This window comes from Sapajus apella, unplaced genomic scaffold (genome assembly GCF_009761245.1).
Source record: "Sapajus apella isolate SASKATOON/1434 unplaced genomic scaffold, GSC_monkey_1.0 scaffold43, whole genome shotgun sequence".
Lineage (NCBI taxonomy): Eukaryota > Metazoa > Chordata > Mammalia > Primates > Cebidae > Sapajus > Sapajus apella.
In genome coordinates this window covers 2,769,172-2,794,870 of record NW_022436983.1, presented here as the reverse complement: position 1 = coordinate 2,794,870, position 25,699 = coordinate 2,769,172, and the positions used below count along the sequence as shown (strand labels likewise).

Below are 25,699 nucleotides of genomic sequence, written 5' to 3'. Positions count from 1 at the left end.
TATGTCAAACCAGTGTTAAAAGAGTATTTTTGCTTAAGTAAGGCATTTATCATTAGTAAGTATCACTTCTAACATTACTGCTTTTCATGCTTGAGACTTTAGTACCTTTTAAGAATTAAAAATGAAAATTTATTATAAGATGCTCTTTCAGAAATGATGCTGATTGTATTATATTTGTTACCTAGTTATTGCTCAGAAAGAACTCCAATATGGTTGCTTTTTTAGTGATGCAGGAGTTTCTGAGACTATATTGCTTTTTCATTATTTACTGTGTCTTCCCTGCTTTGGGTTACTTCCCCATTAAATATGCCAAAAATAACCATTGATAAAGATCATGAGAGATGGCTTTTTATATTTGATTTTAGTGAAAGATGTTAAGATGACTGGATTTTCAGAAGTATTGCTAACACAAATGTTGGGATTAATCCTGCTACCCTAAATGAAAGAAGATTACTAGTTGTCGACTTACAATGTAACAAATAATCCTGAAAACACCCAACTGACCTATAATGCCAAGGCTGACTGCTACTGGTATCAGAACCTGGCTGGGCCCACTTTCAGCTCAGTTCCTTTCACCTGAAGCAGCTGTGTCTGCTCCCCTATACAAGCTAATTGTCAGTTAATTTATTCCTTTTTTTTTGGTGGGGGGAGACAGGGTTTTGCTCTGTTGCCCAGACTGGAGTGCAGTTGTACGATCTCAACTCATTGCAACCTCTGCCTCCTGGGTTCAAGCAATTCTCCTGCCTCAGCCTCCTGAGTAGCTGGAATTACTGTTGTGTGCCCAGCTGATTTTTATATCTTTAGTAGAGATGGGGTTTCACCATGTTGGCCATGCTGGTCTCAAACTGACCTCAAGTGATCCACCTGCCACAGGCTCCCAAAGTGCTGGGATTACAGACGCAAGGCACTTTGCCCAGACAGTTAACTTATTCTTAAGACTGTCTTTTCATCATATTCATCTTCTTTTTTCCAAAAGGGGCATCAAGCCCCACTTTCAGATCACAAATTTCAATAACCCTGTGCTTTTATAACTGCCTATGATTTAAACAGGCTTTTTGTTTCCATAGGCATATATTAGATTTAATGATCCTTTGCAAGTTTTATTGAGCTTCCTGTTCTTTCAGGGATAGTGCCTTGCTCTTTATTACTTACAGGCACTGTTAGGACTTTCAGCCCTGCCTTTTTTGCTGTGTTTCATGTTTTGGGTTTTTTGTGTTTGTTTTACAGACAGGGTCTCACTCTGTCACCCAGGCAGGAGTGCAGTGACACCATTCTGGCTCACTGCAGCCCTGACCTCCTGGGCTCAGGTGATTCTCCTTTCTCAGCTTCCTAAGTAGCTAGGACTATAGGTGCACACTACCTTACATTTAAAAATTTAAAAATTTTATTTTTGTAGAGACAGGGTCCTTTTATTTTGCCCAGGCTGGTCTCGAAATCCTGACCTTAAGGGATCCTCCTGTGTCAGTCCCCCAAAGGGCTGAGTTTACACAGCCACTTTGCACAGTCCTTGTTGCATACTATTTGATTGAAAAATATCTGAACAGCTGGGTGTGGTGGCTTACACCTGGAATCCCTTGGGAGGCTGAGGAGAGAGGATTGCTTTAGGCCAGGAGCTCAAGACCAGCTTGAACTGGTCAGACCGTGTCTCTACAAAAAGTAAAAAAAAAAAAAAAAAAGGCCAGATATGGTAGCTCATGCCTATAATCCCAGCATTTTGGGAGGCCGAGGCAGGCGGATCACTTGAGGTCAGGAGTTCGAGGCCAGCCTGGCCAACATGGCGAAACCCTGTCTCTACTAAAAATGCAAAAATTAGCCAGGCGTGGTGGTAAACACCTGTAATCCCAGCTACTGGGGAGGGTGAGGCAGGAGAATCACTTGAACCTGGGAGGCACAGGTTACAGTGAACTGAGATCACGCTACTCAAGCCTGGGCAACGGAACAAGACAGCATCTCAAAAACAAAACAAAAAAAATACCTAGCCAGATATGGTATTGTGCCACTCTAGTACCAGGCTCCACTATCAGGTACTTGGGAGGCTGAGGCAGGAGGATTGCTTGAACTCAGAAGTTCAAGGTTACAGTGAGCTGTGGTCACACCATTGGATTCCAGGCTGAGGGACAGAGTGAGATCCTATGTCTTAAAAAAAAAAGAGAGGTGGGGAAAGGAGGAAGGGAGGGAGTGGGGAGAGAGAGAGAAGAGAAGGAGTAGAGAGAGGAAAATATCTAAACAAATATGTGGGGCTTCTAGGCTTTACAAATTCTTCAAAATATTTTTGGCAATAGAACTGCCAAAGATATTTCAGGCCATGGAAGTAAGCTTGTGGTTTTATTTAGTCTCACTTTGTTTTTGGGATATCGTAGTATTTTTTGATGACAATATCTTCTTTTTATTTTTTATTTCATTTTGTTCAGACAGGGTCTTTCCCTCTGTTGCCCAGGCTGGAGTGCAGTTGCCCATCCTTGCTCACTGAAGCCTCAACTTTGCAGCAGCAGATGATCCTCCCACCCCAGCCTCTTGAGTAGCTGGGAATACAGGCACCTGCTATCGTGCCTAGCTAATTTTTAAATTTTTTTGTAGAGGCTTACAGAGACGGGGTTTGCCATGTCCCAGGCTGGTCTTAAACTCTTGGGCTCAAGGGATTTGCCTGCCTCAGCCTCCCAAAGGGTTAGGGTTACAGGTGTTAGCCACTGCATCTGGCCGACAGTATCTTCTGTAACTATCAAGGCCTTCAATGGAAGAAAAGATGATACTCTTTCCCAAGGCTATCAGATTTTTCTAAGGACTGGAGTGAAGTTTAAGTAATATACTTAAAGTTAATCTTTTTTTAGAGTCTATAGAAATTATGTCTCATCCTTGCTTGGAAGTTGCATCCAGTTCTTAGCTTTGATCTCATGTTTTACAATTTGATTGAATATCAGGCACTTTTCCCATCCCCTTAAAATGAATGTGATTTTCCCTTTTATCCCAATATGCATTCTGTAAATGAAAATCTGAGAATAGAAAATCTTAGATTTTCAGCCTGTAAATAGCTTTTGTATTCTTTTTTAGGAGGTAGCAACCTATTTTCAAGAATCATGCTGTCTGAAAGGACAGAGGGTGTGTAATTCCATCATGCTAGCTGATTTAAAGTTAGTTACTCTATTCCTCCCACCATTTGGCTTTTCTCTCTCATCTCATTGACATTCTTATGATGGAAGGAAAAAGGCCTATTTTTTAGCTTGATTAAAACTTAATAGCTGAAGTTACCAGAACTTCCATACAATGAGGAGATTGAAATTGCTTACAGATTTAATTTTTCTCTGCAGTATCCTAAATATTAGTACTCTTAGCCATTAGTACATTTTAGGTATAGCTTTTCTTCCTTTCACTTAAATTTCCTAGAACATAAATTGGGAAGTTTTTAAAATTTAGAATCCGTCTTGAAATTTTTGAGGTGACAACTAGGTAGACTTTAAAAGTAGAATTTTAAAATCTTGAAAATAGAAATTTATATTAAAAATATAATGTTCTTTGTCACCTGTATCTGGAAGTTTGAAAGGTCACATAATTTCAACCCCTAGATGGTAATTGGTGGAAAATAGTTAGATTCTAGCTTCATCTATATAATGTAAAAGTTTGGTATTGGCTGCGCATGGTAGCCCATGCCTGTAATCTCAGCACTTTGGGAGGCCAACACTGGAGGATTGCTTGAACCTGGGAGTTTGAGATCAGCGTGGGCAACAAAGTAAGACTTTGTTTCTACAAAAAACTCAAAAATTATTTGCTACTTGTGGGGCTGAGGTGGGAGGACTGTTTGAGCCCATGAGGCTGAGGCTGCAGTGTGCTGTAATCATGCAACTGCATTTCAGGCTGGGTGACAGAGTGAGATGCTGTCTCAAAAAAAAAAAAAAAAAAAAAAAGTTTGGTTTTTAACACTTAAATTTGTTTCCTGCTGCCAGTAATATAGGTAAATCTATTTTATCATTTTTTTAAGTTACCTTTTAAAATAAGTTGGGAAAGAGTTGATTTGTCCTGTTTTTCAAAGGAATAACTGTAGATTTTACTTACTGAAATTATTTAGAGACATTGTTATATTGACTGACAAGAGATTTCCTGGTACAATTTCACATTAATCCATTAGGATTACAAAAAGTTGTCAGCTATATGGGTGGCAAACACCTTTCTTGAGATCTTTCTTCAGTAAGATAAACCTCAATTCTAAGCTTCACAGATTTTCTTGAAGCACTATTAGAACTCTGCCTTACGGTTTAGCACGGAAGTAGGTGTTTTATATAGTAATGGAAGGGTTTAGAAATTGTTGTATGGTCAGTTGTTTGGATCTCAGAATGCATTTCTCAATAAACATAAGCAGGGTTTTTTTGGCAAGTTCATAAATGCTAGTTTGAGTTTGTAATGTAGTGAAATACAGAAAGATCCTTCCCTTATTGGCCACTTTACAAATATGTAGTCTTTCGGTCTGTCGGTTTGGTCTGGTCTTTCCGGTCTTTCTTTCTGGTGTGTCTTTTCTGTCTTCTTTCTTCTCCTTAGCTTGCTATTGCCTGGTGCCTCCTGTTCTCCCACAACAAAACAAAATTGAAAACCACCCGACCTCCTCTGTGAGGAGATGGAGTTCTGCCTCTGCCCCCCTTTTAGAGGCCTCTGCCTCATCCTTTTCTACTTCCTATCCCACCTCTACCTCTTAGCATGTCTCAGCCTGTTATCTTTTTTTTTGGTTGTTGTTTTTAACTTTCCATTTGAAAATGATTTCAAATTTGCAGAGAAATTGAAAGAGGAGTTCAAGGAACTACAGTATACCCTTTCCCCAGATCATGGAGGTAGTTACAAAACCACACGTTCTTACTGTTAAAATCATAGTATCGGTTTGAATCATGTTGGTTAAACATGACTAGTTATATGATCAGGTGACTTAATCTTTCAGAGTCCCAATGTCTTCACATGTAAGATGAGAATACTGATGCATTCATTTACGAGTCAAACCCAGGAATCCATACTCTTTCCAAGCACTCCTCAGGAGATTCTGATGGGTGGCCAGCGTTAGCAAATGCAGGCTTGTCCCCAGTATCTGATCTTGTCCTTTGCAGGATGTAGAAATTCTTCCTTTTTTCTTTTGAGACGGTCTCACATTGTCACCCACCTAGAGTGCAGTGGCATGATCAGGGCTCACTGCAGCCTTGTCCTCTCTGCCTCAACCTCCTCAGTAGCTGGGACTACAGGCATGTGCCACCATGCCTGCTAATTTTAACGTTTTTTTTTTTTTTGTAAAGACAGGGTCTCCTTATGTTGCTTAAGTTGAGGATATGGAACTTCTGATGCAGTTCCAGGATCTCACATGTTTTTGAAACCTGAATATGTTGTGGAGTTAAAAAATAGTTTTTGTGTTCTTCTATATTACTTAATTTCCTCCCTTCCCCAATATATAGATTAGGTATAATCTGTGTGTTTATATCCTAATATAGCTATAAAAGGCAGTTTATAAGTTAATTTCAAACCAAACTACAAAACCAATAAAATTGTAACTACCAGCATTAATTTAATAGACTGGGTGATGATGTTGTGAAATAAGTAGCTGCTTGTGATGTAACTGCTTGCATATGGCCCCTGTTCTTGGAACCTGGGGCTGGTGCATGGCTTGTGTAGATGGCTGGATTCCTTTTCATGACCCAGTTTTCCTGTCGCTTTTCTTTATTTCAGTTATTGCCACTGAGAAACTATCAGTATAAATATAGCTTGCCATGAAGTGACTTTGCCTTTAGTTGGCATAAACATGCCCTTGGCACATTGAGTTCATCTTACTTATTTACCAGCTTGTGATAATTGTGATAGTACTACTTAGTTATATGTAAACTTAAGAGTCAAAATCTTGTGGCTCTGAACTCTGCTAATGAAGTTGTAAAACATAATTCAAAATATGAATGTGAAAAATGTTAAGGTATACATTGAAATAAGAAATAAAAATGAGCCCTCCCTCCACCTCCCATTTCAGTTGCCTCTTGCTTCTGTCAGCCAGCATTGTTCTCACATCATGCCTCTATGTATGTGTCTGTCCTCTTGGCTAGATTAAGCGAAGGGGCTGTGTTTCATCTACCTTTCTATCCCCAGTGTCTGGAACAGTTCCAAGCTCTGAGAAGTTGCTCCCTAACTATTGTATTGATAGTTTGCTTTAATTACAAGACAGAAAAAGTCACATTGATTATTTTTTTTAAATCAGATGAAGAAAGATTTCTTTTAAACAAATATGTTAAATGCATGGGACATTAAGACAAAGGATAGCTGGGCGTGGTGGCTCACGCCTGTAATCCAAGCACTTTGGAGGCCAAGGTGGGCGGATCACCTGAGGTCGGGAATTCAAGACCAGCCTGACCAACCTGGTGAAACCCTGTCTATTTAAAAAAAAAAAAAGACAAAGGATAGCACTTGATACTGTCAAGAGAAAGATTGGCCAATACTAGCCAGGAAAATCTGCTGTGTGTTTGTTGTTTTTTTCTTTTTTAAGGAAGTGACTGTTAGGTGTCTGGTCTGGTCTTATCATGTAATTTTCTACCTCCCGTGTAGAGGGGCACGGAACCAAATGAGTATTCCTGGCTATAGTGTTAGTAATTTTAGCGAGTAGACATCAATATAGAGCTCAAGTTTCATTTTTCTTTTTTTTTTTTTTTTCCTGAACTGTTGGAATACTTATGGGCTTCTATAACTCATAAAACATATACATTACGTATGCGTGCATATACATTTTGTGGTGAACATAGCATGAGACTGTTTTATTATGTTTTGCTTTTCATTTCTTTATGTCTGGCCTGTAATGCTATTTTTGGCCTCTTGAGTTTTTATTAGAGGGAAGCTTACTGTGCTTTTACAACAGGTAAGTGATTGCCACATGAGGGGTACCATTTGTTGTGAGGCTGCTGCCTTTGGTTGAAGCCTAGAGACAGTGAAGTTTCTCCTTGTTGCCTGATTAGAATGGAGAGCACTGCTGTACTACCACAGGGCCTTGTAACGATGGATAGTTTGGATGGAAAGGCAGAAGGACCTAAAAAGGCAGCTGTCAGATGCCTTTGGTCCTCTCTAATAGAAGGGGTGTGTGTGTGTGTGTGTGTGTGTGTGTGTGTGTGTGTGTGTGTGTGTGTGAGAGAGAGAGAGAGAGAGAGAAAGAGAGAGAGTGTATGTGTGTTTTGACCTTGGACATGAAGGCAGTTGGGATTAAGGTATCTTGATCTAAAGGATCATGGAAGGATGTTTGGGAATAGCATCTTAAAGCAAATTAGCAGCATAAATGGCTGCTCCCACCCCTCACTCTCAAACAGTCTTTCACCACAGTAACACCCACTGTCATGCAGTCTGTACTCCCCCACCGCCTGGAAGGGGGTACTAATTATTCACAGCAACAGAGTGGAAATGAACAATAGGGTAGTGTAACTGGATTGAGGAACATTCTCTCAGGGATGTAGTTTGATTTGTACTTGAATTAAAAATTATTGGATTTTCAGTTTAAAATTTTTTCTGTGTTTTGAGTGTTTTTCTAGTATTTAAGGATGCAGAGATATTCTTGAATTAGTATTACTGCTAAACTTAGTATTTGGTTAATTTTCCCTGGAAGGTGGGGGCTTTCTGATCTTCCTATGTCAGGATAAGGAAATAACAACTGATTGCTATCTCACTTCCCCCTGGTTTTTTCTTTTGTTACTAGCATTGTCTTGGATATATTACAAATATCCACAGATGTCCAGAGAATTGGCACAGCTATTATTATGATTATCAATCTGCTCTTAAGATACTGAGCAGATTTGTTAACAAACAAGCTGGGGATGCACAAAGATATCTGATGCATTGTTAAAAAAATTTTTAAAGAAAAGCAGCTGGCAAATGGCAATTGACAGATAGATATGTTTAATCTATAGGACTTGAAGTGCTGCTGTGGTGTATTAGTCTGTTCTCACACCGCTAATTAAGACATACCGGGGACTGGGTGATTTATAAAGGAAAGAAGCTTAACAGACTCAGAGTTCCACATGGCTGGGAGGCCTCACCATCATGGTGGAAGACAAAGGAGAAGCAAAGGTACATCTTAAATGGCAGCAGGCAAGAGAGCTTGTGCAGAGAAACTCACATTTATGAAACCATCAGATCTTGTGAGACGTATTCTCTACCATGAGAACAGTATGAGGGAAACTGCCCTCATGTCATTGTTATCTTTACCAGCCCTACCATTGACACATGGGGATTATTACAGTTCAAGGTAAGATTGGGCTGGGACACAGCCAACCATTTAGTATGGTTACTCTTGTTTAAGTAGGAAGACACATCCATGGGACCAGGAATTTCTCTACAGATGGGAGAGAAATGGCACAGAATCCTAGGTGACAGTTTAAGGATTGCATGGCAGAAAAGGCTCTGTGATTAAATTCTCTGATGTTGTCACGGAGCTGTAAGGCTGGAGATAACACTCTCTCCTTCTGCTGAAAATAAGAATCAATACTCACTCCTTGATGGGCTAAATTATTAAAAAGAGCCCGTCTTACAATGTTTCATTATCTGGGATTTGCCTCAGCTGGTGATTTGTCGGTGGCACAGGGAGATTTGTGAGGCATTTCGTATTAAAATTAGTCAGTAACTGATGAATCCCTTTGGATAATTCCCTTCCATTTTACAGTGCTCTTGAATAGATTTGTGATTTATTTTTGCCTAAGTAGCTTGTGTTTTTTGGAATTATTAAAAGAGGGTTGGGCATCTATACATTTTTTTTTTAAACTTTGCTTTTCCTCATATTCTCTGTGTTTAACAGTTTACTTTAGCATTGGCCTTAGCAAACATCAGATATGTTTGCATGGTACGTTGACCTGACACTTGATTAACATACATTGAACTTTATGTTTTTCCCTTATGAAGGAAGTTATACAAGAAGTTGGGCTTGCTTTTTTTCGTCGATTTTAACCATGGACGGGGTTGGGGTTGTTAATTTGTTCAGTGGCGGGTAGGTGGCAGGTAGGATTTCAGCTCCTTGATTGCAAAAGGAAAAGAGCCCATCTCGTGAGCTTCCATGACCAACAGAAATGGTCACTGTGTCATTTGGGTGCTCATCGTGTCTCCTCCCAGTGTAGTGTGATGGCCAGGGAGCACAGGGAAGGACAAGCCTCCAGGGGTAACCCCTTGCTGCTGTTCACCAGACCGGAGAAGTTCTGCAGGAGGTCCTGTTGTGGGCAGTGCTTACTGGGCTTGTCACTTAGAACAGCACAAATGCAATCTGCTGGGTGAAGTTTGGTGCCTTCTGCCTTCTGTCTGAGGAGAGATAAGACTCTTTACTTCAGTGTTTCAAAGTCAGTACTGGTGTATATCTACATTCTGCTGGTGAAGACAGTACTGTTGATGAAACATTTTTTGGTTCAGCCTCAGGAAGAGTATAGACAAAGCTGTGTTAGGAGACGGTCCCTGTAGCAAAACCATGAGGTGAGGCTAAAGAACATTGTAATTTCACATTTCTGCTTCCCTGAAAAACTCATCAGATTTAAAAATCCTTTTCTCTGGCATGGAGGGGAGAGGGTTGAGAGGGAAGGGAGACTGATGAGCAAAGGGCAGAAAGAGACAGAAGTCTGAAATCCAGGTGGTCAACTTCTAGTAACAGAGCATTGGGCTTGGTTTCTGGTGTGGAATCTAGCCTTGGTGGGTGTCCAGCTGTCACGAGAGGCTGTGGGGTGAGGGAAGTCTGTTCTGGGAGAAGCAGAATCAGGTCCCGTTCCTGTGTGAGAGTCACTGGAGAGAACTGTGCTGTTTCAGAATGTTGCCACCCATCCAGCACCCAGCTCCGTGATGTTGCTTATGCTAGAGAGCTGGGAATGCCCTTCATATCCCACCTGTCACCTGCTGGAGTCAGCTCTATCTTCTCATAGGTGATTAACTATTTTCTCTTCTGTTTAGTGTGTTCTGAGTTGTCTTCCTTTTCCCCTACCAGATTCACAGCTTGTATGTTCCTGCCTAGTCCATGGGAGGTAGTCTGGGAGCAAGAGCTAGGTGGCAGTACAGCAGGCTAGCTTGCTGTACAGTTTATAATTCTAGCAAGGAAGTCTTTTGAATACACCCTTGTGTTCAATCACAGTAATGTGGAGAACACATCTAGGGTTTTCCGCTTTTTTTTTTTTTTTTTTTTTTTTTTTCAGTTCAAAAATATGGAACGCTTCACGAATTTGCGTGTCATCCTTGCGCAGGGGCTGTGCTAATCTTCTCTATATCGTTCCAATTTTAGTATATGTGCTGCCGAAGTGAGCACTCAGCTTGTTTTTTTAAGCTGCCTGGAGTAGTTAGAATTTTTCTGAGCATATTGCTTCCCCCAACCCCATGAGGCGGGGAAGAGATGTCAAGAGACATATTGCTCTTTTAGGAAGAAATGCAGAACCACTGAGACCTGGACAACTGTTGGTCTTATTTTCTGCTTGGATGAAATGGTACCTTCCTGCTGTTTCTTAAGGAAATATAGTTATCCATCCTCACAGTCACAGCTGAATACCAGGCAGTTAGTTGAGTAATGAGTTCTTCTAGAAGATGGACTGGAAAACTGTCAACAGGATTGATCATTTAAAAAAAAAAAAATCCAGTGAAATGTTTATTTAAAAAATTAATTGAACTCCCTTGCTTTAGAGACTTGACTGTTGTCCAGATCAGATCTTGTCTCGTGTGTGTGTACATTCATATATAACAGGGCTGCGAATCTGACAGGGAAAGCCTGCACTGTGGACCTTATTCCCTCCCCATGACAGCAGACATAGGTTGGGGGGTTCTTAGCACATTGTCAGTTAAAAATTCTTTTCTATCTACATGTTTTAGTTATGAAATTTTAGCGTGGATTTTTATTCTGTTTTCCAATCTCATATTTTTTCCTTCCCATTGGCTTATTGTACAGTTTCATTTCAGTGACCTGGTTTAACAAGGGGCAGCATGAATTACTTTGAGAATTCAAATGTCCATTTAAAAATTATCATCAGGGGTGGGACACAGTGGCTAACACCTATAATCCTGGCACTTTGAAAGGCTGAGGCAGCAGGTGGATTGCTTGAGTTCAGGAGTTCGAGACCTGCCTGGGCAACATGGCAATCCCCCACCACCCCATTGCTATAAGTAATATATATAAGAGTTAGCTGGGCATGGTGGTGCACACCTGTAGTCTCAGCTGCTTAGAAGGCTGAGGCCAGAGGATCAGTTGAACCTGGGAGATTGAGGCTGCAGTGAGCCATGATTATGCCACTCCACTCTGGCCTAGGTGACAGAGCAAGTCCCTGTCTCAAATAATAATAATAATAATAATAATAATAATAATAATAGCATCAGTACAAATTAAATTATTAAGCATTTGCTATTTTAACTACATATAAGAGAGAAAACCCAGTTAACTTTTCCTTTTATTGGCTCATGCCATGGCCATCTGTCATGTTAATGCTTTTGACCTTCCTTAAGGATTATTAAAGATGAAATTTCTCACAGGTCTTGGCAAGGGTTGTACTTGAACACCACCAGGTATCCTTTATCAGTGCTGTTTCTAAAGATAGTCACACTGTGTGGTAAATCTTTTCAGTTAATTCATTAGAGAAAATTGTTTTCTGGCCAAGCGTGGTAGCTCACACCTGTAATCCCAGCACTTTGGGGAGTTGGAGATGGGAGGATCACTTGAGGCCAGGAGTTTGAGACCACTCCTGCCAACATAGTTAGACCTTGTCTCTACACTCCTCTCCCTGCGCCCCCCCCCCCCCCCCAAAAAAAGAAAAAGAGCCAGGCGTGGTAGCTTGTGGCTATAGTCCCAACTACTTGGGAGGTACACACAAGAGAATTGCTTGAGCATAGGAGGTCCAGGTTATAGTGAGCTATGATTGTACTACTGCACTCCATCCTGGGTAACAGAGCAAAGACCCTGTCTCAGTTAAGTTGAAAGGAAAATAAAAAGAGAGAGAGAAAGAGAAATTTGTTTTCCTACAGACTAGGTTTGTCTGTAAGAAACGGAAAATATCAGTGCAATTCGCTAGATTTTAATGTCATATTCTGACTTGTGTCTGACAAACTGATTGGAGTTGTTTTGTATTTGTGTCAGCTTTTTAAAAGACAAATCTTATGTCTCATGAATTAAGACTACATGTGTATACACACCAAAGTGTTTATGATGAAGAAAGCTCACTCCTACCAGTTTCTAGAGGAGAGCCATCCTGTTTTTTGCTGCTGTTCAGCCAGCTGATTCCTAACATTCTTACTATTGACAGATGCTTTTTGTCCTCAGGAACAGGAAGCTTTTCCTATTAGAGGCCAGATAGTAAGTGTTTTCAGTTGCATTTTCTCTATGCCAGCTACTCAGCTTAGCCATAGACGGTTTGTAAACAAATGAGCATGACTGCTTGGCTGTGTTTCAATAAAACATTATTTTACTGGATCACTTTATTTCTAGTGGGTCACTATAGTCCAGGTGGTGTCTGGACATGGCCTGTGGGCCTGTAGTTGGCTGAGGCCTGAGCTGGTATAAACTTTTGGGGATTAGTGCCCTGAAGGAGTCACCCTAAAGCTTGCTTTCTTCATTGTAGCCTTGTGCCTGGGTAAGGGTTGAGGGTCATTTGCAGAGTTAGTGGGAATTGCTCTTTTTCTTTCCTATATTATTTGAGTTGATGCATCCTTTTTTTAGTATCTATGTCTTTACCAAATCTCTCTAACTACTCCTGCTTCCGTTAATTGTTTTTGTATAGTGTACTAGTGGATAGGCATTTTAAGAACTCACATTCACTAATGATCTTTAATGATTTTTACAGCTTGTTTAAATGCTAGGAGCAATTAAATATTGCTTAAACATGTCTTTTCAGCTTTTTTCTTTGGCAATTAGGTTGTATCTGAAGGGAAAATATGACAGGTTAAATACACATAATAAAATACATTGAAGTTTGTCCAAATTTTTCTTGTGTGTATGTGTACTTTTAAAAATGTAACAAAATATTCAGGACAACAGAAGAGCCTTTTAATTGGCATTTAATGGAAAGTATGACTTTTCTGTTTAGTAGTTAACAGTTAAGTATGGATATGGGAAATACTTCAGCATTTTTTTCAGATGAAATAAAATGGTTGATATCCACATAGGCAAATAAAGTTTGCCTAGAGAAAAATTAGTTCAATCACAGGTGACAATGACATGGCCGATCCAAACCAATGGTTTTTTTTTTTTTTAAAGACACAATATTGCTCTGTCACCGAGGCTGGAATGAATGGTGTGATCATAGTGCACTGCAGCCTCGACCTCCTGGGCTCAAGCAATCCTCCCGCCTCAGCATTTTGAGTAACTGAGACCACAGGCATATCCTGCCACACCTGACTAGTTTTGTAAGGTTTTGTAGAGGTGAAGTCTCACTGCATTGCCCAGGCTTGTATCAGATTCCTGGCCTCAAATGATCCTCCTACCTGGGCCTCACAAAGCATTGGGATTATAGTTGTGAGCCACTGCGTCTGGCCTCTGCAGCTTTTTAATAATATGTTTTTGCTCACCAGGGCCTCCTGGAAGTGAGTGGGGATGGCTATCTGCCAACCTTCTTTACCACCAAAAGAATGGTTCAAAACACATCTGATTGCCGGTAGTTCTCAGAAGTCTTATTTATGCCAAGTGACAGTATGTTGCTATTCACCATGACATTATTATTCAAACTAATTTAAACATTATTATTTATTGACAGATTGTTTGTATTTATATCCAATATTAGTTGAGACTATATGTTATATGTAGAGGCTCAAATGTTGAGACTATATGTTATATATAGTATTTGCTTACAGTTCAGTTGCTCTATTGCTAGCTAAATTATTATAAAAATTGCCTGTGTTTTCTGCCCCTCTGTCTACTTTTCACAAATGCTTCGTTACCACTGTAAAATGCAGTACATTCTCACTGTAGCCATTAAATCTGATTTTATATTAACTAGTTGACTGTGACATTTTTGTTGTATCTTTCTACCCAGTGGCATACACATTTTATGTAGTTTGTTGAAAGTACCCACCTCTGATCATTTACAGTGTAGTTTATGTACAATCGTGATGAGGTGGTTTCACTTCATGGAAAGGTGAGTTGTTCTTATGGAAAGAGTACCTAGCTGGCTTTTGTTTTCAGTTCTATACTTGCTGGCTTTGTTTCTTTAGATAAGCTCTTTAATCTTTTAGTTTCCATAGCTGTCAAATGAAGATAATACCCATGCTGCATGCTTCCTAGGGTTATTCTCATGTGAGAATAAAAAGCAGTAATGTAGTGCTATGACATTTTTGCAGTGGTCTACACATGTAGGAACATCAGTTGTTGTTAGGATTGGCTGTTTATTATATAACCCCAAATCATAATTGTTTAAGATAAACATCTATGTTCTCAGATAAAACAAAGTGTTTTCAGGGTGTGCCACCCAGGGTTGGTAGAGTGACCTAGACCTCAGGTGTCTAGTCTCCTCCTATCTCCCCCAGTGCATGGTTTTCTTCTCAAGGTCTCTCCATGGTCCCAGATAGTGGCTGGAGCTGCAGCCCCTCAAGTCCATGCTGTAGACTAGTGCTATTCAAATGGTGGCTCACAAACACGAATATTTGCTGCTACCAGTCCACCAGGAGATGAATACAAAAGCTGAAAGTAACTCTTGGGGACACTGGCCATCCACCCCAGCCAGGCAGCTGAAGGAGGGTGTATTACTCTGTTCTCATGTGCTAATAAAGCCATACCTGAAACTGGGTAATTTAAAAAGGAAAGAGGTTTAATTGACTCAGTTCCACATGTCTCGGGAGGCCTCAAAATCATGGCAGAAGGCAAATAAGGAGCAAAGTTACGTCTTACATAGCAGCAGGCAAGAGAATATGTGCAGGGGAATTACCCTTTATAAAACTGTCAGGTCTGGTGAGACTTACTATCACAAGAACAGCACAGGAAAGACACACTCACATGGTTGAATCAGCTCCCACTGGGTCTCGCCCATGACTCGTGGGAATTATGGTAGCTACAATTCAATATGAGATTTGGGTGGGGACACAGCTGAACCTTATCAGAGGGGCACATAGCAAAAGCTATTATAGACCCATTCCAGAGCTTTTCCAGTAGCCCTGCCTAACAACCTTGGTTTACTGTGCTCCAGTAAGATAGGTGCTCTGTTATTACAGAAAATGGGGAGAATGGAAGTTGAGTGGGGAAGAAGCACTCCCATCCACAGTTGGACATGTCTAAAACCAGTCAGCACCATTCAGCACAGAATGAGATCCACAAGCAGCCCAGTTCCTAAGTAGTAATGACCCCAGGGTTGTAGCCATGTCTTGGGATTAGGAGAACTATTGGATATTTCAGGTGGAAAAACATGCTAAGAATACCAAAGCAGATGAGATTATATGGTGATTGTAGGAAAGAACAGTTTCAACATGTTCTATGTGTATTTGTATTTTTTTTTATTGCATTTTAGGTTTTGGGGTACATGTGAAGAATATGCAAGATTGTTACATAGGTACACACATGGCAGTGTGATGTGCTGCGTTCCTCCCCATCACCTATATCTGGCATTTCTTCCCATGCTATCTCTCCCCAACTCCCCACCCGCTGCAGCTCCTCCCCTATTTCCCCCCTATAGACCCCAGTGTATGATGCTCCCCTCCCTGTGTCCATGTGTTCTCATTGTTCGACACCCACCTATGAGTGAGAACATGCGGTGTTTGATTTTCTGTTCTTGTGTCAGTTTGCTGAGAATGATGGTTTCCAGGTTCATCCATGTCCCTACAAAGGACACGAACTCATCATTTTTGATGGCTGCATAGTATTCCATGGTGTATATGTGCCACATTTTCCCTGTCCTGTCTATCATTGATGGGCATTTGGGTTGGTTCCAGGTCTTTGCTATTGTAAACAGTGCTGCAGTGAACATTCGTGTGCACGTGTCCTTATAGTAGAATGATTTATAATCCTTTGGATATATACCCAGTCATGGGATTGCTGGGTCAAATGGAATTTCTATGTATAGTTCCTTGAGGAATCGCCACACTGTCTTCCACGATGGTTGAACTAATTTACTCTACCACCAACAGTGTAAAAGTGTTCCTATTTCTCCACATCCTCTCCAGCATGTGTTGTCTCCAGATTTTTTAATGATCGCCATTCTAACTGGCGTGAGATGGTATCTCAATGTAGTTTTGAGGATTTTAATGAGTTAGAACTAAATCTATGAATTGAATTACACTTCATTTTCTTAAACAAACATAGATTATCTCCATGCAAATATTATTAAGTTTAATTTTCCTGGGATAGGATGTAGAAGTAGAACTCTGTGCAAAGATGACTTTTTTGTTTTGAGATGGGGTCTCACTATGTTTACCAGGCTGGTTTTGAATTCCTGGCCTCAAGCGTTCCTCCCAGTCAGGCCTCCCAAAGTGCTAAGATTATAGGCATAAACCACCACACCAGCCAAAGATGGCTTTTAAAAGGTATATTTTTAGGCTGGGTGCAGTGGCTTATGCCTGTAAATCCCAGCACTTTGGGAGGCCGAAGTGAGTGGATCACTAGAGCCCAGGAGTTTGAGGTAAGCCTGGGCAACATGGTAAAACCCAATCTCTGCAAAAAGCACAAAAATTAGCCAGACATGGTTGGGGGGTTGCATGAGCCTGGGGAGATCAAGACTGCCATGAACCAAGATCACACCAGTGTACCCCAGCCTGGGTGACAGAGAGAGACCCTGTCTTTAAGGGGTTGGGGAGTACCTTTTACTGGTTTGGAATGGCAGGAGCCTATTATATCTTGCATCACATAAATGCATTTAGGGTGGAAATAGTAGGGAGGGTTTTAAAGACAAGTTGGTAAGAAAGAAATGGCCTGTGATTTAGTTGAACTGTTTATGTTTTCAGTTTTATTTCTCTGTCCCTTTTCATTGAGGAGGGAAGTACTACAAAATGTCTTTACTATAAATGTACTACTTCACATTGCAGCGTTTTTTCCTGCTATAAAAATCTGTGTTTCCTTTCAGTGTGTTAAGTCAAACCTTACGTATTGTTTTGTACCAGGCACCTTTAGAGGAAGGGATTAAATAAAGAATGAATGGTAGCAGCATCTTTAAGACAGGATCTGAGTTCTTACCCTCAGCATCTGCAGATTTCTTTGGGGTGGGGGGAGGGCATAAGACAGATGTCTTTCACAAGAAAGCAGTGCATTTGGCATAGGAAGTGTGCAATGCAAAGGAAGCATGCCGTGGCGGAAACTGTCAGTTGGTAATGTTAAGGAGGAGAATTTGGAGTTGGTTTAGGTATGAAAGGGGTGGATTCTAGGTGTAGAAACTGGTATTCCTAAGTCTTTTTGGTTTAGTCATGGCGTTTGTCCTGGAGTTGTCATTCTATGGATAATTTTTAGTCACTAACTGGATTTGGATTGTGCGTACATGTTGGGGGCAGGGTTCATTAATTGGCTGTAACGACAGTTTTGCATTTTGCATTGAAAATAGGTTATGGTACTTAGATTTCCATCTAAGTGTATAAAAACTGACTTTTAAAAAAAAAAAAGCAAAAGGAGTGCTGATGGCCATTTGCCATATTGTCAGTGGATGGTCAAAAACAGCCAGTGGCTTCTGGGAGGGTCGAGATTTTTCTTGCTTTTAGACCATCTTTCTCTCGACCATTCTCTTTGTACAATATGTAACTTTTCCACTTGTTTTATCCCAGAAAACCCTCTTCAAACCATTAAATTATTTATAGAGAAAGATGTGGCAGCTCAATTGGTTTGATCTTTACTTTCTTGTTGCCCCATGGAGGCTGGGACATGGTGTAGTGGATCTGATGGCAGTGCCACAGAAATCTCTTGCAGCCTTCTCTTGAGAGTCTCAGTTGGAAGCAGTCTGCTGGCTTTCCTCTTTCTAGTGAACAAACATTTGGGAAGCGCGTGCTCAGTTCTTAACCAAGTCACTTTTCAGTTGCTCCACACACTGATGGAATGATGCAGTGCAGTCAGGATAGTTTGCAGACTCTTTCTACTCAGCAGTTCTTCAGCTGTTTCTGGAAAAAGAAACTGCTAGAGTATTCTGGGTGAGAACAAGCATGTGGTTTCTGGGAGGGAAGCAGCAGCTGTGAATCAGCGTGGCTGAGAAGGCTTTAAGAATGGGAAGAAGTCAAGGAACCTCACAGATAAGTAAAAGAAATGTAATTCAAGGACTAGATTTTCCAGAACAGCAAATTGGCAGTGTGCCTGGAAGCATTCATATTTCCTAAGTGTGGACTAATGAAAATTTTTAAAATTTCAGGTTCCAGTTTGGAAAGCTTAAAGGCATAGTTTGTGTACTGTTTCCAGCAGCATACGTACCAGAATGAGGCACTGGCTTGGCCTTTGAGGGAACGTGACTGGTGGGCTGCAGGACAGTTCACATTTTTCCCTTTGTCCTCAGGGCATCTCTGGCCTTCAGCTTAGTGTCTACAGTTTCATAAAATTTGTTTCTGAGTTAATTTACCTCCCGAAATGCAATTTAAACCTCTTGAGGGAGAAAATAGTTTAAACATTTCTGACATTCTTTGCGGTCCATAGTACTGTTCAGTGTGGATTGTGGACTCTATTTTTTTTTTTTTTTATTTGATGGCTTTGTTCTGTATCTCTGAGTGATTGGCTAGTTTTCCATCAGGTCTCAGCTTGAATGGCACCTATTCTGGGAGGTTTTTCTTACCATTTTATTCAGGCCCCACCCCTTTTCCTTCTTAGTCATTTTCTAAGATACTGCCCAGTTTTAATGTCTTTACTGTTTTTATGGCACTGATTATCATCCAAAATTACCTTGTTAGTTTATTTGTTTACTTGTTCTGTCTGGCTAGCCCTCAGTTGGATTTACCCAAAAAGCCATGGTGGTAGGAGTGTTCCTGCAAGGGGACTGACTTAATCCTGAGATAGTGCTGATTAGGATTCCAAAGAAAGAAGCACTAAACAGAAGCACTAAATAAGAAAGCATTTATTAGGGGAACTTAGACACAAAGGGCTGTGCCACACTTGCGATAGACATTGAGACAAGAGACATTCTACTTAGGTGTGTCCATGAGGAGAGGTCAGGTTATAGAGTTTATTTGAGGGTTTAAGGAATTGGATTCATGATCGGAGCCAACTTCTGTGAGTTTTGCCACATTTGATCTTGCAGTGTTTCAGCAGTGCCTGGGAATGTCTAAGCCCTCAGCTTGGGCTCAAGCCTTCAAGGCAAAACTTGCAGCTGTCCAAGTCACAGAACTATAAAAGCATCCTGTGTTTCTCAGTCAGCACAAAGAAAGAAAGTGGGAGGAACTGGAGGGCTCCATTCTTGCTTGCCTTTCTCTAATAAAATAAATTTGAGAGCAAGACCTAATTTGTCTTATGCTGTGACTATCATAGGACCTAGCACTTAGTTAGATATTCAGTAAATAGGGCGCCAAAGGAATGAATAAAAATGTGAGTAAATACTTGGAATTTAGCAAACTGATTATTTAGTTTTTATCTTGTCAGTAGTTTTTTGTTTTGTTTTTTGAGACAGGGTCTTACTCTGTCGCCCATGCTGGAGTGCAGTGGTATGATCTTGACTCACTGCAACTTCCACCTCCCGGGTTCAACTGATTCTCCTGCCTCAGCCTCACAAGCAGGTGGGATTACTGGTGTGTACCATCATGCCCGGATAACTTTTGTATTTTCAGTGGAGACGGGGTTTTACCATGTTGGTCAGGCTGGTCTAGAACTCCTGACCTCCTGCCCACCTCAGCCTTCCAAAGTGCTGGGATTACAGTCATGAGCCACCATGCCTGGCCTTGTCAGTCATTTTTGTTTGTTTTTTGAGACGGAGTTTTGTCTGTTGCCCAGGCTGGAGTGCAGTGGCACCAACCCAGCTCACTGCAACCTCCACCCTCCCAGTTCAAGTGATTCTTCTGCCTCATCTTCCCAAGTAGCTGGGATTACAGCTGCCTGCCACCACATCCAGCTAATTTTTGTATTTTTAGTAGAGACAAGGTTTCACCATGTTGGCCAGGCTGATCTTAAACTCCTGACCTCAAGTGATCCGCCTGCCTTGGCCTCCCAAAGTGCTGGGATTATAGGTGTGGGCCACTGTGCCGGCCTTGGTCAATAGTTACTTAAGTCATGTTTTAAGGTAGAACATTTTGGGGGATCACTATGGAAGATGTCCAAAGGGAGGTTCTGTGAGAGAAGCTCTGGGCTCCTGTTTCTACTTGAGAGATGATTTAGCAGATGAGTTCATGATCAAAAGTATTTCATAAAGATTTTGTTCGGCATCTTGCATCTTTCTTTTCCTAATATTACTTAGTTGCCATTATTTTAAACCGACAGAATTTGGGCGAGATTATATTTTTATCCTGTACCGTATGTGTTTTTGTCTGCTCAAGATTTGGCTGCCTTTTGGGTCAGTGGGTCACTCCTCATACAGTAAGTGGGAAGCCCTAGGCCAGAGTCACATAAAACCAAGCATGGCCACCCAAAGAGACTGGATGAGGCGACTTTCCTTCGATGGGGGGTTTGGGAAGAGTAGGCCTGGGGACTTCTCCAGCCCAGGCACTTTGAGGGACTTTTGATGAATTCGAACATTTAGACGTGTTTCTGAAAAAGAGAAGCCCTGCTAGAATATATCTGATTTCCAGGTTAGAGTATAAATGAGAGTTTCCAGTGATTTACTTTAAATTTCCCCATGTGTTAATTGGTCTTTTGAAATGTTTTTATTAAATTCAGCCAGCATTTATTAAATAAATACTGTATGAAGAACAATCCATTGTGCAGGAGGAAAAGGAAATAAATCAGTCTCCTCATCAAGAATGGCCAGTTCCATGATGGGAGAGACATCTGCCTGTTTTGTTTAGTGCTATAGCTTCAGGGCTTTACAGTGCATCACACAGTGGGAGCTTAATATGTGTTTGTTGAATGTAAGAATATGAATAAGATATGGCATCTGCACACAGAGTGGTTCAAAGTGAGCAATGCCTTTCGGGTCCCAACATACCCTGCAGAGAATAGGGCTTGGGGAAGTGTGAGAATGGTTTCTGAGGGAAGGACTTAGTCAAAGTAGGAGCTTTTTAGGGTGGGACTCACAAGGTTGAAAATAATTTGGAGAATAGAAAAACTTTTTAGACAAAGAATAGAGGCAGAATATTTTTGTTGAATATTGGAGTCTAGCTTGGTTTGGTAAAGAGAGTGGTTAGAAATAGAACTGGAAAGGTGTGCTGAGCTCTAAAAGCTGAGAAGCTAGATTTTATGTCTTCGTCATTGGGGAACCATGATGGCTTTTTAGCAGATGAGTACATGACCAGAATTACTCTTTAAGAAAGATTAGAGATAGTACAAATTGGGAAGCTACTGAGACAGGTTACATGAACTGTATGAGAGGTCTGACCCAGAATGCTATCAGAGTAGTGGTAGAGGGGAGGGATGTGAAGTTAAAAAGCAGCATTTATCTGCTTCGCAACAAAAATGTGTTTTTGCTGTCAGCCATGTGTAGATAGAGAACAGTTAGAAGTGAGTGGAATAATTTCAGGTAATTATTAGATGTACTGGGGATGGAAGAACTCCTTGTAATGTTACCTTGTAAGGGAAGACAGAAATGATTCTAGTTCTGCAGATTGGGAATAGAGGCTCAGAGATGTTCAGTAATTTTCCTAAGGTCACATACAAGAGCCAGATTTTGAACCCAAGCCTTCATAATTTTAAAACCTGTGCTTAAACTTTTCCTGTGTAATTTTCTATAGAGGACAGTTGAAGACAGGAGGTCTGGGATTTCCTGGTTTTCAGCTTGGGGTTTGATGTGTGAGAGAAGAGGGGAATGAAGACTCCTTTAAGACTTTTCAGACCTCAGAAACTTTATGTCTGTGGCATTTATTATGAATATGAGTTAATGCAAGTTCCCTCATCAATGTTTTTTGCTTCTTATATTTCTGAATTGTTCTTAAATTTTAGTTTGCTGGGCTACATTCTTAATCCAAGGATGTCATCATTCTGATCAACCCAGACTGGGAAGGGATGACCTGTTACGTGCTAAGCAGATATTCTTCCTTTTGTAGAATGCTGTGACAGTTCCAGCTGCTTTCTTATATTATGTTTCTGTTTTCTTACATACATTTTCTAATTTAGTTCTTTCTGTTTGGATGCTATTTTGTCTTTTAGCTAGAAGCTCCATAATTATGGAATGTGTAAATTTGTGAGCTTTGGTAAAAATCCATCTTTTATCTGCTCATGTATGCATCTGTGGCATCTGGTCTCCAGCTGAAGTCTGAGTCAGAAAGTTCACCTTTATCCTGACTGGACTTGTCCTTTAGATGCGTGTCCCTTCTCCTGAGTTTCTTCCTGTGGCTGCCACAGCTTTAGCTGATACCTTTTTCTTTTTCTTTTTTTTGGAGACAGAGTCTCGCTCTGTCACCAGGCACCAGGCTGGAATGCAATGGCACGATCTTGGCTCACTGCAACCTCTGCCTCCTGGGTTCAAGCAATTCTGCCTCAGCCTCCCGAGTAGCTGGGACTACATGCGCGCGCCACCACTCCTGGCTAATTTTTGTATTTTTTTAGTAGAGACAGGGTTTTACCATGTTGGCCAGGATGGTCTCAATCTCTTGACCTCATGATCCACCTGCCTCGGCCTCCCAAAGTGCTGGGATTATAGGAGTTGTTGCCTTTTTCTAAGCAGAATACAGGTGATATATATGTGATTAGTGTTTTCTTTTTAAAAACCTTTTGATTGTAGAATATAACACACATACAACTGCTCAAAACATATGTATAGCTTAATGAATTATAATGTGTAACTACCTCTCAGGTCAAGAAATAGGACATGGCCAGCTGTCTTCGAGGTCCCCTGCAATGACAGTTTCTTCTTTCCCTAAGTTGTCAATCACTATTTCGATATACAGTAATTGTATTCCATTATAATTTTGTCACCCAGGTGTGAATATCTGTACACTATAGTTTAATTATGCATATGATATGTCTTCCGAATGTATTAGAAAATAATATGTAGATCTCTCCCTGCATTGCTTTATTTTCCTAGATTTTCTTTGTTGTTGATTCTGAGCCATAGAATTGACCTAGATAGTGTACTGCAATCTGGATTTTATTGATTGTGTAGTATATTTAAAGATGTGCCTCTGACTCCTGTGTTTCTTGTGCATTAGCAGCTGGATCCAGAGGTTTGATGAGGATCAGGTCTGTTCCATTTGGGCGTGATTACAGGTGGTATAGGATAGTTTTATCAGGAAGTATATAATACCTGATTTTTGTTCTTTTAAAAATTTTTTTTAGCATATATCTGTTAATTCCTTGAGACTTTCAAAATTGTAAGATTTTAATTATTGGATTCCATTTTCATTTATTAGCTGGGATAATTTTTTTTTTTTTTTTTTTTTTTTTGAGATGGAGTCTCATTGTTTCACCCAGTTGGAAATGGTGCGATCTTGGCTCACTGCACTTAAACCAATGACCCGTTTTCTTTTCTTTTTTCTTTTTTTTTTTCTTTTTTTTTTTTTTTTTGAGATAGAGTCTCACTTTGTCACTAGGCTGGAGTGCAGTGGCATGAGCTCGGCTCACTGCAACCTCTGCCTCATGAATAGTTGGTATTACAGGTGTGCGCTACTCTGCCCAGCTAACTTTTTGTATCTTTATTAAAGACAGGGTTTTACCATGTTGGCCATGCTGGTCTCAAACTCCTGACCTCGTGATCTGACCGCCTTGGCCTCCCAAAGTGCTGGGATTACAGGCATGAGCCACCACAGCCGGCCTATTAGCTGGAATAATTTTGTATGGTAGTGCTGTCTGTCACCTACTGTTTTGTTACCCAGTTGCACATTTTATATAGGAAAGACAGAATAAAGGCTTGGTTGCCTCCCTTTATTTACCCAGTTTTCAAATAATACATTGGAGTATTTTTAAAACCTATTTGATGGATTTCAGCTAATTGCAATTCCTAATCCTTATTGGAGCCAGATTATCCCATCGTTGGTTAGTAGGAGCCTCTTATTGGCTCCTGAGTCCTTCTGACATGATCTTGGGAATCTTTGATAGTCTCCTTACTATCTCTGTGCCAACGTGTTCCATCCTTATCTTGTACATTTCTTGGAAAAGACGCATAATCAGCATTTCTTCTGAAATCCCTGGTTTCTTCTAGTGAGAAATGTTATTTCAAGAGCATAATCTAGAACATTTGAGTCTCATTGCTGCTGGACGGTTTATTATGTCTGGGCCTCTTGATTTATATACTAATGATGTGAAAATATCTATAGCTGGAGTGGACAGAGCTGGGAAATATTATATATGATGCTTTACAAGTTATAATGATACAACATGCTGATATTTTTCATTTAAACCCAGGATTACAGAGTTTTTATTTAATGTCAACTCTTCCATCTCTGTCTCTTTCCTTTCAGACTGATTTCTGGTTCTCAAGGACACAAGGGTGATAAAATTAGAATATCCTATAATTACTACTTCTTTTTCTTTTTTTGAGATGGAGCCTTGCGCTTTGCCCAGGCTGGAGTGCAGTGGCATGATCTTGGCTCACTGCAACCTCGCCTCCCTGGTTCAACTGATCCTCCTGCCCCATCCTCCCAAGTAGCTGGGACCACAGACTCCCACCACCATACCCGGCTAATTTTTTTGTATTTTTAGTAGAGACGGGGTTTCACCATGTTGGCCAGGCTGGTCTCGGACTCCTGACTTCAAGTGATCCACCTGCCTTGGCCTACCTAAGTGCTGGGATTGCAGGCGTAAGCCACTGGGTCCAGATTTATAATTACTTCTTTATCTTTTTTTTTTTTTTTTTTTTTTTTGAGACAGAGTCTCACTCCGTCACGAGGTGCCAGGCTGGAGTGCAGTGGCACGACCTCGGCTCACTGCAGCCTGCGTCTCCCGCGTTCAAGCAATTCTCCTGCCTCAGCCTCCCGAGTAGCTGGGACTATAGGCATATACCATCATGCCCAACCAATTTTTATTTTTATTTTTTTTTGAGACGGAGTCTTGCTCTTGTTGCCCAGGCTGGAGTGCAGTGGCGAGATCTTGGCTCACCACAACCTCCACCTCCTAGGTTCAAGTGATTCTCCTGCCTCAGCTTCCTGAGTAGCTGGGATTACAGGCGCCCGCCACGACGTCCAGCTAATTCTTTGTATTTTTAGTAGAGGCTGGGTTTTACTATGTTGGTCAGGCTAGTCTCGAACTCCTGACCTCAGGCAATCCACCCGCCTCGGCCTCCCAAAGTGCTGGGATTATGGGCATGAGCTACCGTGCCCGGCCTGCCCAGCTAATTTTTAATTTTTTGTTGAGACAGGGTCTTGCTATATTGCCAAGGCTGGTCTCAAACTCCTGTCCTCCTACTTGGGCCTCCCAAATCACTGGGATTACAGGTGTGAGTCACCATGCCCAGTGCCTGTTTGTAATATTTGTCACTTTCTCCTTAATCCTTTTCATATTTTCTTTTGACTTTTAAATGTTTTCTTCTGACTTCTCTTTTTCTTTCCTTCCTTCCTTCCTCTCCTTCCTCTCCTTCCTCTCCTTCCTCTCCTTCCTCTCCTTCCTCTCCTTCCTCTCCTTCCTCTCCTTCCTCTCCTTCCTCTCCTTCCTCTCCTTCCTCTCCTTCCTCTCCTTCCTCTCCTTCCTCTCCTTCCTCTCCTTCCTCTCCTTCCTCTCCTTCCTCTCCTTCCTCTCCTTCCTCTCCTTCCTCTCCTTCCTCTCCTTCCTCTCCTTCCTCTCCTTCCTCTCCTTCCTCTCCTTCCTCTCCTTCCT

The 25,699-nt window shown here is 41.0% G+C and overlaps 1 protein-coding gene and 1 non-coding gene across 7 annotated transcripts in view; one reads left to right on the top strand and one right to left on the bottom strand.

Moving 5' to 3' along the window:
• Positions 1-25,699, top strand: part of RERE (arginine-glutamic acid dipeptide repeats) — a 474,067-nt gene that overhangs the window by 218,110 nt on the left and 230,258 nt on the right. The gene's annotated exons all lie outside the window — the stretch shown is intronic.
• LOC116566688 lies at positions 10,152-10,258 on the bottom strand. Its single transcript, XR_004275970.1, has one exon. It is a non-coding gene; the product is annotated as a U6 spliceosomal RNA (small nuclear RNA).